The sequence below is a fragment of the Crocodylus porosus genome, unplaced genomic scaffold, assembly GCF_001723895.1.
Source record: "Crocodylus porosus isolate Cpor-Errol unplaced genomic scaffold, CroPor_comp1, whole genome shotgun sequence".
NCBI lineage: Eukaryota > Metazoa > Chordata > Crocodylia > Crocodylidae > Crocodylus > Crocodylus porosus.
In genome coordinates this window covers 23824734-23832179 of record NW_017728914.1, presented here as the reverse complement: position 1 = coordinate 23832179, position 7446 = coordinate 23824734, and the positions used below count along the sequence as shown (strand labels likewise).

General features: G+C 42.1%; 1 long non-coding RNA gene across 1 annotated transcript in view; it reads left to right on the top strand.

Annotated features, from left to right (window-relative positions):
• LOC109310285 overlaps positions 1 to 4635 on the top strand; it is a 9289-nt gene extending 4654 nt beyond the window's left edge. Inside the window, exon 3 of the long non-coding RNA XR_002101180.1 lies at positions 4424 to 4635. This is a non-coding gene — a long non-coding RNA (uncharacterized LOC109310285). The remainder of the gene's footprint in view (positions 1 to 4423) is intronic.
• Positions 4636 to 7446: the final 2811 nt, after the last annotated feature.

Genomic DNA, 7446 nt, shown 5'->3' with positions numbered 1-7446 from the left:
AATCTGAGCATGCGTCTGTGGGGAAAGTAGGTCAGCAATGATTGACAGCTCCGCAGGTCACCCAGGGGGCAAGGACTGGGTGAGCCTTGGAAATTTCCACTCACAGCTTCAAACTGCGCGTGTCAGTTTAACCTCTTCTGTACTGGCAGCACATACTCAAAAATTTCCATGACACTATCCATCTGCTTATTGACTCCCTAATTTAGCAGAAGCTTTCCCAGTGCTGATTATGCATGAAATAGAAAATGCATGTAGTGGGCCATCTCCAAGAGGAGGGCTAGAGTGGGGTCTGGGTAATGTGTAGTCTGTGGCCCAGTGGTAGCCATCTTTTTTTATGTTAGGAATTTCCTGGCCTTATGTATATACCTGGGGAATCCTATTTTAATGTGTGACTACCTACTCAAAACATATCGATCCTGAGCATACTTGGGGACACGTAGATTTACGTATGCAGAGCTGAATTCTGAACTGTGCACCCATTCCCCACTCCCTCCCAAAAGCAAAGTTTTAGCTTCTGATTTGAAATAACTTCTCACTTAAAAATGTAGCTGTCTATTAATAACAAAAGAACGTGTTGATTGCAAACCAACAATCTAATTTTTATCATCAGGATTATTTGTTTTTGTTACTGTTTGGGAAGCGGGGAAAATTCAAGAGCTCAGAAACCATTTCCAGTCCAGCTGCATCTCTCATGCCAAACCTTAGCTTCCAGAAATCTGCATAGCTTTAAAATAATGTGAGAATGAATGACTTAAATTAATCTAAAACATTTAAGCCCACCACTACCACAGTAACACTAAAGAGATAATTGATGCCCTCCTCAATTATATGCCAAAATGTGATAGAGATAAAACAATCATACAAACCAACTCAGATGCACTTGTATATAGAAGTGAAAATGTAGTGCCACCGTGTGTGTTATATTTTAGTATACTATCTTGCAGGGTGAGCATTCCTAGTTCCTGGAGCCTTCCTTAAAAAAAGCTTTTCCTTCTGCATACTGATCCCAAGAAGCAATGACTTCTTGATTTTAATAGTGGCTATGAAGATTAAAAGCCTTCTGCTTAGTGAAGGAAAATATCGTATACAATTATTAATGAAAATAAGTGCCATTCAACCACCCTTCAGGGGAATAAAGTGCCTGAAGAAACTTTCTCTTCCATAATGAAGATTAAATTGTGTTGTTTTTCTTCTGCCAGTTTCTCTTTCGCAAAAAGAGAGAACTACCCTGAAACTGATCATGATTCCTCCTGTTTCCCTTTCTATTTCGCTTAAAACAAGTACCTGCTTCTCCATTATCTAATGTAAATAATGTCTGCCTGGGATTTTTAACATTCGTAGCAATTATGTGTGTTTCCATTTTTGGGCATCCAATCTGAGATACCACATCAGATTCTGGTTTTCAGAAAATGACCTACTGACAAACTACCCCTTTCAGGGTTGTCAGGTCGGGCCCCCAAAGCTTGAGACAATCAAAATGACTAGTATTTGCATATATACTGACTAGCAGTCAACTTAAAACTCAAAAGAGAATATGGGAGCTACTTGCCCAGATCTTGGGGAATTTAATTTGGAATTTGGGCTCATAATTTAGGATCCTTTGAAAGAACCAGTTTGGGGGTTTTTTTCAGGTCACCACAGTGATTAATCACGTTCTTCCGAAGGATGGGAGACTTGGGCCTTGGTGTTATCTTTACCCAATAAAACATAGATCTACCATTTCAGAACCCTGTAACCAAGGTTTTCCCCTTCTGTCAGGCTATGGATGGAAGCATAGGAAGTCAAATGCCCAGTCAAACCAGTGCTTCCTGGATATTTCACCTCAGTCATTCTGGTTTCCTGTCTGCCTGAGGTATTATTTCAAACTTTACTTTCCATAAAATTCTAAAGCATTAATAAATAACTTCTACATTCTACATTAGTTTAGTAGAGAATTGTTTTGATCTGTACGTTTTTCTTTTTTGCTTTTGTTTTATTCACACTATCATTTTGTAAAACCTATTGGAAAATATTTATTTCAATCTGGAAAATTAACCTGATTTTCAGAAGTGCTGAGAACTCACTTCAATATGATCATTGTCTTCAGAACCTGAGAAAATCCCGGCTGTCTGTCCTTCTGTCCGTCTGTCCTTGTGCCTATATTTAGGAACCCAACAGCAAAATATTGCACTTAAATGATTTACCTGGGGTTGTATAGAACCAGTAATCAGAGAAAAACCCTGGTGCTAAGAGTTGATATTAGGTTTTAGATATCTCACTTTCCTAACCATTGATGAAGTACTATAGACAGACAAACATACATAATTTCTGCTCCCAATTATATCAGCGCAAATCACAAGTAAATTGGTTTCCAGTTTCAAAGTTGTGAAGCAGAATGAAATCCAGTTCTGTCTTGTTTCTATTGAACCCAAGGGTTAAATTCACATTGATTTCAAAGACAGTAGGATCAAGCCCTCTGTCTGATTAGCTTCAAGGACTGGCAGCCTATGAATGTACCCGTGAAAAGCCTGTTTGATTATACAAACACCTGAAAAGACTTGAAGAAAAAAAAAACTAAATTAAGAAAAATAAACATGCTGTGATGTGTGAATGGCACAGGTGCTGCCCCTTAGACGATGCAATTTCCTGTGCACATAGGGGAGTAATTTGGTTGGAAATCTGATCTCTTTCCTTGTTTTTTTAATACAGTGACGAACTGTCTCAGGGGATCATCCTAATACCTGTAACACCAGGTTGCTTAAGGAAGTGACCGGACAGTTAACAACACTTCTAAGTACAGAATTTTTTTTTCATATGCTACAATGCTTTAGACATAGCTTGCTTTATATAGGTTCCCATGAATTAGAATTTGGGTAGGAAACATGCTACTTAAACCAAAGAATCCCAACATTCTTACAAATCAATTTATTTTAAATGAGTAAGGACGTAATTAAGAAAGATAACAGACTAGTCATAACACACTCAGCAGTAACACTGTCTTGGGCATCTGTCTTATAAAGGAACAGAACGTTAGCAGAACATTCATCATCATCATCATCATCATCATGGAAGTTTAACAGAACATTTAAAGAAAGGTATCACTAGTGACCCAACACCAATTGTAAGCATTGGCTATGATTAAGTTCCACTGTAGATTTAAAACCGTAGACCTGATTTGCAGGAGAAAACAAGCTGAACTATAAATTTATTGTTTCCTTTTCTATACATAAATAAAGTATCCCCTCTGGTAAGTGATTCTTTAGTGTGAACGATATAGATGGCTTAAGAATGGCATTTAGAAGTTTGCTTTTTTTAGAACTGATGTATAGGTGTATGTATATGCACTGGAATTAGGAATGCACCGATAGAAATGTTTGGGGCCAATACTGATGACTGATTTTTAATGAGCCATATTGACCGATACTGATATGATTGCCAATATACAGGTGGGCAGGTTGGAGAGCAGTGTCTGGCTGGTAAGTCTGTTGTGGGGGAAGGGAGGGAGGGAGATGGTGTGGGGGGGGTGCAGATAAAGGCCCCTGCAGTGAGGGAGGGAGTGGGGCAGGGGCAAGTGCTGCATAGCCAGGGTGGGGCATGGGACAGAGCCATGAGCAGCTCATCTGGGGGATTTGGGTGGGGGTGGGTGGCTGCCACCACTATGAGCACCCCAGGAGGGCATGGAGGTCACATGCCCTGGATCTGCGCATGGGGCAAGGGCAGGCTGTCACTGTGGGCTAGGGCCATGGTTGCACCAAGCTCTTCCCAGTGGGGGATGGGGAAGGTGGTGGTAGTGCTTGGAAGGGAGCTATGTGGGGGGGGGGGGTAGCTCCATCCACCCCAAAATTCACCATAGCCCTCACAACCCAGCACCACCACTACCCACCTGAAGTACAGCCTGGCCCAGCCCCACTGTCAGGAAGAGCCTGGTGCCAGCCCTGCAGCAGCAGCCTATCCTCGGCTCTCACTCAGCTCCAGAGGTACACATCCCCCATACCCTCCTGGGGGGCATGCAGTTGTGGGAGCTGCCACCCCCTCTTCATACCTCCCAGACAAACCCAGACCCTTCCCCAGCTATGCAGTGCCTGACCCAGCCCCAGTCTCATTCCCCCCCTCACTGTTGGGGCCTCGAACTGCCCCCCGCCTTGCCCCTTCCCTCACAACAGGCTTACCAACCAGACCTGGCTACTCTCTAGGCTGTCTGTGTTCTATGCTGCAGCTGCATGCATGCACGGGGCATTTATGGACAACATTATCAGTCACATCAGCCAAAAAAAAACAATTGCCAATATGGTCAATTTTCCTTATATTGGTGCCTATCTGATATGGGACCAATGTAATGGTGTACCACTAATTAGAATGGTTCAGGATAGGCAGCAAGGTTTAACTGATATCTGAAAACCTGGGTCACGCACACACAGTTTCACACAAACTTCAAAGCAGATAGGCTGTCTAACACAACAAGGTCAATGGATATACACACAGTCTGAGAAACTGGGGGCATTTACCATACTGTTCCATAACATGAGATAAGATGGCACCAGCTAATAAGGTGACAGAGTGGGGGGCCCAAGTCATGTTTTTGGGGGAACAGACAAAACTAAGAGAAGGCCCAGAAAGATCAAATTAGTATGTGTGCATATGATGAGATACATGGACATGTGACGAACACAGGGAGACCAACCAGTGACATCCATGGATTAGGAGTCATCAGGAGGAAAGGAAAATACAAAGGCAGAGACTTTAGAGTAACAAAGGGTCCTGCCCAGGTCCCTCCCTGTCCCACCTGGGTCCTCCTACTCCCTCCTTCTCCCCAAGAGGGTTCCCTGTGCCTATCCCTCAGGAGTGTCCCTAAGGCCACCATGAGCAGAGGCACACCACCAGCCCATCTTATCCACCCCACTGTGGGGAGGGGTGTGGGCCTCGGCATCCCACCTCCAGACTGCTGACATACTGACACCTAAGAGAAAGCCTCAGAGTGAAGACTGTGTCCTGGCCAGATGCACTTTGACTCTGATGACAGCCCTAGGATTGGGCAGATATATAAAATTGCTTGATTATTTGTATTGTTTCTTTTCTGTTATTACTGTATCAATAAATTTGCCTGTTATCAAATGCAAGGTTGTGGTAGGTCTGAAGGTGGGTCTTCCGTTGGAATAAGGCATCTGGGTCCTAAATCCAGGGTCAACAGATATCATACTTTTTCTGGATTTAGTTAAAAATGCCATAAAAATAAAAACAAATAAAAATGGAAGTATATGTTATTCCCACAACTCTCCCCCCAATCCCCACCCCAAAAAATAAAGGCAAAAAATTATTCAATCATTAATTCTGGACAGACTTAGTGGTTTAAACAAGTATGAAAATGCCTTCCCATGCATTTTTTTTAAAGAAATAGCCCAAATGAGGTCAGCATTTATATCCCATTCCTATGTCCTATATGGCACCTCTGGGACTTAGGGAGAATAATCCTGGAATGGAGACCTTACATCTGTACTTTGAATTTAGCTCACATGGGTGATCACCAAAAATTGCCACCAGTTAATGGCTGCTCACAAAAGAGCTCTCACTGTCTTGCTGCATGTAGGAACCAGAACTAATTTACAAGCAGTGGGACATCCAAAGGCCCGAGGTATTAGTTTGCTGTATTTAGACACCACAGCTCTGAGTGGCATTTACCCATGTTAAATTCTATATTCCAACATTCACTCCTACTAAATTAGCTGGCAGTAGCTTTAGGTTTTGCAAATGATATCAATAAAACCATTTAGTTAAGATATATGTACTCAGATGTCAATGCCCATTGAACCTGCTTGGATTTCTTGGCTCTACAAAAATGCACCGAATAATTCAAGACAACAAGTTTTGCACTGAATAACTCAAGACAACAAGTTTTGCACAGGGAGGTCCACTTCCAGGTCTGCCGCTGAACGCGTGGGAGACCCCCTCCCCCCTGCACTCCCATGGGATACTCCATCCACCCCACCATCTCAGTGTTCACAAGCCTACAAGCTGTACCTGTACCTTAAGGTATGTAGAAAAAACATATAAAGCTGTGTCTATGGATGAATTGTTGAATGTCTCCAAATCTCTCTGAATCGCATAGGAGGCTTCTGACTCGATTCAGAGAGATTAATGGGACTCCTGATTTGATTTGGAGATTCAACTGCTGAATCAGGCTGAATCTCCTCTGAATTGAATTAGTGACAGAAGCTTCATACAGCTCTATTGAACAATATTATCTTGGGTTAACACAGGTCATACTGACAGATGTGTGAGTAGGAGACTGCTGTGTATTTCTACAGCTTCTTTCAACTCCCCAGATACCAAAAGTTTTACATCATGTATAGTATTCAAACTAATCATTTCTCCTTTATTGCAGTCTCTTCTCTGGTCAAATGTGCCATATGTGCTCAAAAGAGCTGCATGTTAATACTAGATAGATTTAGAAAAATTATTTCCCCACATCTGCCTTCCAGGGGATGATTTCAACTTGTCACCTAGCTGAAATTAAATATGTATTAATGAAATCTGTCTCTCAATGCAAGAAATATTGGTGAGGGAGCAGCTATATTTTGTACACATGAAGTAAAATCCTGTCATGCACTAAAATCAATAGCAGATTTATCACTGGTTTCCAATAGAGTCAGGATTCCACCTCTGATCTTCTTGTTTTACAAACAAGTGGCTTTTTACCTGAATGGAACATTTCATGGTCAAAGACAATGTTCTCCTCACCTCCTCCATTCTAGCATCAAATACTTAAGCCTCCATCCCCAGTATTGGTATTTATAATGGTACTTCCTACATGTAGCTTAAAGAAACACTGTTGTAACATCAAAGATCCATGTGGTAAGAAAAGCTGTTGCCATGGAAGAAACCTGAGCATGATTTCTTTTGTCATGGAGAAGCTGCTGCACATCAGCTTCCATGTGGTTCTTGATAGAATAGGACCATGATCCAATGGCAAGGAGACCAAGACAATTGGAGATCTTGTTCCAGCTTTTACAGCCATTGAGATTTTAGCATCTTCTTCTGCCTGCTTCCCTACTGAAGACCTATGGCTGGGGCCAGGGCAGGCTTATTATAACGGTCACCTGTACTCACTATGTCATACCACCGTCAAAGGATATATGTAGCTTTTCAGGAGGAAAAGCATTACCATCTGCTGTCCCCACCACATCCTGATGCTGTTGCTGCTGCCTGGTCCGTGACTGCTTATTTGTCACACTTTCCCCTTCTTATTTCACAGCTAACTTTCCCTGAAGGTCATTCTAGTATCTGCCATATGTGAATGCACTGGGTAGCAATACAGCTTTGTCCTCAGGAGAAGGAGAATGCTGCACAAGAAGGAGAATATCACACAAGAACCAGAATGCTGGCTTGATGGTTCTTGATGGTTTTTCCATCAAGAATGAACTCATAAATGAATTCAATGAGTTCCCTAACAGAATTAATAATTGCCTCATG